This window comes from Typopeltis vanoorti, chromosome 9, assembly GCF_054136105.1.
Source record: "Typopeltis vanoorti isolate ZY-2024b chromosome 9, IOZ_Tvanoo_1.0, whole genome shotgun sequence".
NCBI classification, from domain to species: Eukaryota; Metazoa; Arthropoda; class Arachnida; order Uropygi; family Thelyphonidae; genus Typopeltis; species Typopeltis vanoorti.
Window position 1 is genome coordinate 133,136,270 of NC_143557.1, and position 8,506 is coordinate 133,144,775.

Below are 8,506 nucleotides of genomic sequence, written 5' to 3' on the forward strand. Positions count from 1 at the left end.
TGAATTCTTGTATTTTGAAGATTGTTTGAATAATAATAATGAATATGCTATAATATTTAAAATTTTTTAAAATAAAAATTTTAAAGATTTTCAATAATAATAATTATTTATTATTTATAGTTGACTAATGACAGAATAAGCCAAAATAAGGGGAACGAAATTGTTGCATAAATAGAGTTTATTTGCCCAAAACTTGTCGGAATAAGCGAGAAGTGGTTCGATGAAGATGGGAATAGATACGGATGGAGATGATATTTTTCGTGAAGATACATAGAGCAAAAAGGGAGGAGGAGGATAGTAACAGAGGAGTTATGCCCATCTAGGTGGGGATGCAAGGGGCAAATATTGGCAGTGATTCTGGGGCAGTATGGTTGAGGTAGAGGTGGCTAGGATGAAATATTTTGGTGGGTGTTTCTAAAGACCTGGTAATCTGGCCGGCAGTGAACCGGAAATGTATAGGCAAATTAGCCTGGTAAATAAGAAAAGAAGGCTACTTACGTATAAAGAGCTAATAAGCTTCATTTCGGCAATGAAAACATTACTTAAATTAAGGGGATATTAAATCCCACATAGTTTTAAAACCGAATAAGAAACTCAAAGATTGGAATCAGAATAGCGATCAGAATAGCGATCTCCACCTTTGCAACGAGTCGTCCGGTATTGTACTACGTACTAGGATCACTTGCATTGGCTAACGCTAGTGTCGCCGATACTTTATAGTTTACTATATTCGGCAAGAAACTCTCTGATTCCAATCTTTGAGTTTCTTATTCGGTTTTAAAACTATGTGGGATTTAATATTCCCTTAATTTAAGTAAGAAAAGAAGGATTATTATGGATGATTTTAATTATAGGAATATAAATTTGAATGCCATCTTGAGGAAAAAGAATGAATTTCTGTTTCTGAGACAACTACCTTAGGCAGTAAGAAGATTGACGATCTTAGATATGATCATGTCATCAGAAGATGTTCTATAAATGAGGTATCAAATCTTTCCCTGGATGATGAGTGTGATCACTTGGGTGGTGGCTAACTGTATGAATACTTCCGTGAGAAAGGGATGTTGAAATCATAAAGCTAATGATTATGACTGGATCAATGCTGCTTGGATTCTAAGAATTGTCTGTTGGAGACAATGTCAGAATGTATTCCGAAGGTTAGGAGGTTCAATAAGACAAGTGTCAAATGGATAAATGAACCAGGTTAAAAAAATAAAATAAATCCTAAGGAGTTCTTTTGATATATGGCCATAGAAGAAAGAATGAGTATGGAAGGAAGGATGATATTGATTGGTGAAAACTTATACTAATAAGTCTATATGGAAGATATATCACCACGTGTTGTGAATGTTCAAGGCGGTTAACAGCTCTGACATACTTTTTTAAACATGAATTTTGCATTGGGCCAAGGTTCCAAAGGAAGGGAAAGAGGGCAAAATTGTTAATTTGAATGATAACACCTTGGCTTCGAATTATAGGCCAATCTGTGTGCCTAGTAGAGTCTGGTTAAAGTGTTAATCAAGACCAAGATCCAGAATCGGGTAAAAAACATCACCGTTCTTTTTAATGGCAATGGTTGGTTTGCTAAACGAAGATCATGTTTTATTAATCTACTTATCATAACAAGGTGACAAATGCATTAGATAAAGGTTATGCATGCACAGTGGTATATTTAGATTTTGCAAAGGCCTTTGATAGCTTGCCATATGACAAGCTTGTAATTAAATTGAAACTGATGGGGTAGGACAGTAGATTAGTGCAGTGGATTGGAAATTGGCTGTCTAATAGGTATCAGCAAGTTATGTATCGAGGTGTGGTATGTCCTAAGGATGATTTGGGTTTGGTCGTTGCTGTTTAACTTGCATATTAGTGATATTGCGAGTGGCATGCTTCCAACAATGCTCCAACACCACGGAAGATTATTTGCAAATCTATAATAGGTACCGTGGGTGGGCTAGGGATATTTTCTATTTTTATCACACACACACACACACACACACACACACACACAATATCTAAAAGCAAATTTTTTGATTACCTATATTAGATGTATTTCCATGAATTACTGCGAATTATCGTACCGGCAAATTGTTGTTTACGTTCATTGATGCAAACTCTGTAAGTAAACTGTCAACTCATAACGAGGTATATCGGGTAGAGTAAAAAAAAAGAAAAAAAAAGTACGAATTACAGTTTTAAAAGTGCATCAAACTGGTGATCATCTTTCTGCATAAGATTTTCAGTTATACTTTTCTGTCAGATTTTCTGTTTAATAACAAAATTTAATTAGTAATGTAATTTGTAGTAATGTAAACATGGCGTTGGTAGGCTAAATTAAAAACAGGTACAACAATTAACACCATTATACATAAAGCTTAGACGTCTTCTTAAAAAAAAAAAAATAATAATGCATGTGTACGCATGCGCATGCATCAGATTTTCAATTCCGTAATATTTTTAAAACCTAAAATTTCTGTTTCTTCTCTCAAAGAAATAAAATTAGGAATGTTTCCGTTCTTGATATACTTACCTAACAGTTACCTATACAGCAAAATTATTATTATTATTATTATTATTATTTATTATTATTTGACACCTCCAGGCAGTCCAATGCCTCATTGAGGGTGCCAACAGCATTTGTGCGCATACTTTCGAACTACACTTTAGATGGAAACAATTATTTCTATATAAATAACTCACGGTAATATCTTATAATCATCTTAAAGGTTGATGAATGTTATTTATTTTAAATGAATTTTATATTCCTTTAAATAAAAATCAACAATAAATGAACTATAGAATTGGTGTTTTCCTTATATACCACTTTAACAGCGTTTTCTAAACGAGCCAGCGGCCAGACTACGCTGAATACACCGGTTCTCGTCCGATCACCGAAGTTAAGCAGCATTGGGCCCGGTCAGTACTTGGGAGGGTGACCACCTGGGAACACCGGGTGCTGCTGGCTTCTTTTTTCTTTTCACGCTCTGTTTAATTTGCTTTACTTTTTTTTTCAGGCGAGTAAGATATTTTATTTATTTGTAAGCTTCCTATAATAGTACAAAATGTTGCACAATCATATGTGTAACCTAAGAGCAACAGCTCATCCAGTTTAAGCGATATGCATAAAGTTACAAAAATTTATGTAATGCATTTTCATTACATACACATATGTACATTCATATAATATACATATTACATATTGTTATAATACAATTACATAATAAAATCCCAGGAGACATGCTAATATGTACAGAGAAAGTTACATAACAATTAATTAGGAACAAAATAAAACAAAGCAGGTAAATAGCATTTAAATGTTTGCTTTTAACCATGAAACTGGATCTTTGAATATGCTAAAAACCAATAATTTATACAATTATTTTAAACAGAGCTGTGGGAAAATAAATTCTCTTTGATTAGAGTTTTGTATTTCTTTGGGTTAGTTTCATTTCTTATTGTTAAAGATAGACAGGCGCTAAATAAGTATAATGGTTTTGTATTGCTTCTTTATTTGCATTTGGAACTATATATTTTAGGGCCATTGTCGGTGCCAGGTTATTTTGCGCCCTAGGCAAAGGTTACAAGTGCGTCCCTTATTTCACAAGTTGATATTTTTTTAAATGAAATTTTAAATATAAAAAATAAAAATTATTTCTGCATGCTTTATTAATAATATACAAAGTAATATACAATATGTATAATTAATATATGAAAATCAAATTCTAATTTTTCTTTCATTCGATTTTGCAAAATTTTCTACAATTTCCTTTAAATCTAGTGTAAAAGCGCCCCTTCATGGCTTGCGCCCTAGGCGATTGCCTAGTTTGCCTAAATGGTAACGTCGGTCCTGTTTAGGTCTTTATGTCAACTAAGGAAAGCATCTTGTTTGATATTTAAGCATTCGTTGTCGTTTTTTTTTTTTTTTTTATGAATATGGTACTATTTATGAATAGTATGCTATAGACGTATAAATATCTAAGGGATAGTATGTTTAGTATGGTGTATTTATTACACACTGCAGTATCCTTATATTTGTTTCTAGTTAAGATTTTAATTACTTTATTCCAGTGGCAGCTCGTGGCTTGAAATCGTGGGGTGCTGCAACTTTCGAAATATACATACACACTGTAAGTACAGTGTATACGTGTTTGGATAAAATATCAAAATGATGGTAAAAATGTTTAAAAAAATTTAAGCATGAAAAAATATTGTTTATTATCGATAAAATTATACAGTTTGGTATAATTCAAAATTATTTAAAAATAATATGTGTGTGTGTGTGTGTGTGTGTGTGTGTGTGTGTGTGTGTGTGTGTGTGTGTGTGTGTGTGTGTGTGTGTGTGTGTGTGTGTGTGTGTGTGTGTGTGTGTGTGTGTGTGTGTGTGTGTGTGTGTGTGTGTGTGTAGAAAGTATTTTAACTTGGGTAAACCATGTACTAAAGACCATAAGAAGAAGAAAGCATAACTGGATAGGGCATGCATTAAGAGGAGATAACCTACTGAAAAGAATGATAGAAGGGAAAATTGAAGGAAAGCGACCAAGAGGAAGAAGACGACTAATGATGCTTGATGATATAATGGGAACAAGAAGATATCAGGAAATGAAGGAGGACGCAAGAGACAGAACACTAATGATGATGATGAAACTATGTTAAAGATACGAAGCAATTTTATAAGCTAGGTTTTAATCCTTTTTCCCAAGTGATGTACAGCTTATAGATTTTACCTAAACAAGTTACCACAAGGTGCTTTGACCTTATTAAATAAAAATCTCAGGTTAAAAAACTTTCTACATCTTACTTTCATCCTGAGATTTTTATTTAATAAGGTCAAAGCACCTTGTGGTAACTTGTTTAGGTGAAACCTATAAGCTCTGCATCACTTCAACCTTGGCATTTATGGTAATAATGGGGATCTGGCTCCCACTGATGAGACTACAATAAAGTCGAAACTGGTCTGGGTAGTGGCCCTTGCCTTTAATGCATAGCATCATACATCTCCTCAAGGGGATATGCTTTGCATTAGGGGGAAATACTAAGTGATCAGCACTTTCTCCACCTTTACCACGAGTTGCCTCAGACTTGAACTACGTTCAGGCGCAAACTTGAGTTTTTTTTCTGTTTGCTTCACTTGGAAAAAAGGATTAAAACCTAGCTTATAAAATTGCTTGGTATCTTTAACATATATATATATATATATATATCGAAACCGGTATGGGTAGTCACCATTGCCTTTAATGCATAGCATCATACATCTCCGAAAGTGGATGTGCTTTATTAGGGGGAAAATACTAAGGAAAGTAATCGGAACTTAATCCACCTTTACCACGCTTTGCCTCAGACTGGCACTACGTTACCACGAGTTGCCTCAGACTTGCACTACGTGCAGGCGCAAACTTGACTTACTTGTCTGTTTGCTTACTTGGGAAATAGGATTAAAAACCAAGTTTATATATATATATATATATTAGAAACTCGTAATCTGTTGGTTAGAGAGCGGGTACGCAGATGATGCAAAGTTGGGAAGAACTTTGAAGGATGTTATAGTTTCATTGTACAAGGCTGATTAGACCGCGTATAGATTGTTGTGCATAAGTTTGCTCACCTGATATTCAAGAGGATGAAGTGATACTGGGAGGAGTCCAGTGGCAATTGCCTAACGTGGTTTCTGCACTCTGAAATATAAAGACATTGAAGAATTGCAGAAACTAGTAGACAGGAAGAGCAGGAGAGGAACATGACTGAGACCTTATTCAGATTAAAGTCGATTGAGTTTTTAATAAAATGGGAAAGATAGGAGAGAACAAGAGGTCATCTTTGGAAGCTGTATTATGGGCCACCCTGCACACACACACACACACACACACACACACACACACACACACACACACACACACACACACACACACACACACACACACAGGGGGTGGCCCATAAGTAACGAAAGGGTTCAATAACTATTTTCTTAATTAATTATTTTTATTCTTTTTTGCTGCAATGAATAGAACCTGGAACTTTTTTAATAATCAAAAAATGCATTCACATTTTAGACCCCATTCTGGCTTATGGCCCACCCTGTGTATATATATATCTGTTCTATTGTTCATTCTTTTCTGATTAACAATGTTTGTTTCTGATTAACAATATATATATATATATATATATATATATATATATATATGACAGAATGATCATTGACTCGGTTAACATACATAGTTTTATGAAAAATATTCAATGACTAGAACCGAGATTTAATTAAAAAGGTTTTAATATAAACACACTACTAGTTTCGGCCTGTAACAGCCTTCTTCAGGTGACATTATAAAAGAAAAAACACTAAACATTGAGGGTTAAAAGACTATGAACATCATAGACAGTCTTTATACAACGTTTTAATGCTAATTATGTATAAAGACTGTCTATGATGTTCATAGTCTTTTAACCCTCAATGTTTAGTGTTTTTTCTTTTATAATGTCACCTGAAGAAGGCTGTTACAGGCCGAAACTAGTAGTGTGTTTATATTAAAACCTTTTTAATTAAATCTCGGTTCTAGTCATTCAATATTTTTCATAAATATATATATATATATATATTAATATTAATATTAATTTTTTATTAATTTATTAATAAAAAATATTAATATTAATTTATTATTTATATTTTTATTATTTATAATTTATATTAATTTATATTAATATATATATAGATAGATAGAAGTATTGCAAATTTTAGGTCATCCTTCGATAAGCTTTCTCTCTATCTTTGAAATATTGAGAATATTTGTCGGTTCCTTTTAGAGCTTTCTTTGGTCATAACTATGCTTTTGGGTTCTGTATGCATAGATTTAAGAAGACATGAAGTACCCCTTCTCTACCCTTTTCGCATATTTATTACACTGAAGCCGCGCGCGCGCACACACACACACACACACAGACCTGTTCTTATAGTACACATTCCAAGGTACTACTGGTATCCACTTTTTTTTTTTTTCCAGTTTCCTGATCTCTTGGACATCCAAGGTATCCCAGGTCTAGATATATCTAGATAACCCCAGTAATATAGATATGATGAAATCGAGGTCTTGTGAAGAGAAACAATAATCACCTAGCCCACCATCAGTGTTCTTCTCAGAATAGCAATTATATTTTGCTTGGTTTTTGCGCCTTCATAATGACTCGAGAATTTCAACTGCATACTCATCGCATCTAAATTCCTCGCTTCTTGGATTTCCTGGAGCATAGCCCTGCCAAATATCTTGTTAGTCAGTTCGATTCTACCATTTCTTTCGTAAAAATGGTTCTACCATTTTTCCGAAGCACTAGAATTTTACCAAAATGAACTCATTAACATAATTGTTATTCATCTACTGATTTTTTATGTAATAATCACCCACGAAAGGTTGTGAACGTTGTAATACATTGGTACCTCGGGTGGGGTAAGTTTCTTTTCTATATTACTCCTGCATATTTTTATTTTATTTATTTATTTATTTTTGCATAATCTGGAAACTCTGCTTCAGAGACCAAATCAAATGTAGTTAGTAATCTTTTTATGGTGGTTCCGCTACTGTCCGTGATATGTTACGAGATCAAGCGAATGTGCTGCCATCTAGAGGATACTAGAGGAAAGTTATGATATTTTGAATTTAGAAAAATAATAATGAGACCGAACTTGCGATCATGAATTTTATTGAATGAAAATTCAATAAAAATAGATCAAATAATGTATCAATTTTGAACTGAGTACAGTTCATATGTCTACTAAATTCAAATAAAATAAAAATAAATAAATATAAATAAAAATCTACTTTTAATTGAGTTGAATTCATATTTCTGTAAATAAATTAAAAAATATATTTTTTACCAGATTTCTCTTATATTTCTCTTATTCCATTTGCTGTTATAAAGTCAGAAACTTTACGTCACATAATTCTCTTTCTGGTAATTGACATTTTAGAGTAAATAAGTTAATTAAAGGAAATGAATTACTTCGGTTAGATAGTTTCCATTTGTAGTTATGCTATTAGATTTCTTCAATAGATGATACATTTTACTATTTCATTCACAATATTTTACATTCCAGTATGAAATAAACACTTCAAACCTTAAATAATTAAAACATTTAGAATTCGTCTTCAGAAGGTAAATGTTAATGAATAATTCAAGGCTAAATGTGGATTATGCAGTAAAACAAATGGCCAAATTAAAAAAAAAAAAGCGGCATTCCATTAATGCGTATGAATTTAATGCATTCTTAGGTGAGGGAGTACCAAAAAATACGCAATTATAACGTTGAAGGAAGACGGAATATTACCAGAATATTTCAACTTTCAAAATATTCGGAACATTATGAAGAAATATTTCATCAGAAAAATTATAGTTGCATTTTATGACTTAAATTAAATTTATTAAATAAATAATAAGCAGACCTTAATAAATATATTTTATTATATATAATAAAAGTTAATTAAATAACGTTTTATTAGATGAACTGAATAAATTTAAATTT

At 32.5% G+C, this 8,506-nt stretch overlaps 1 non-coding gene across 1 annotated transcript; it reads left to right on the forward strand.

Moving 5' to 3' along the window:
• Window positions 1-2,846: 2,846 nt before the first annotated feature.
• LOC150103583 (5S ribosomal RNA) lies at window positions 2,847-2,965 on the forward strand. The gene has a single exon (XR_016548887.1). It is a non-coding gene; the product is annotated as a 5S ribosomal RNA (ribosomal RNA).
• The last annotated feature ends 5,541 nt before the right edge of the window (window positions 2,966-8,506 follow it).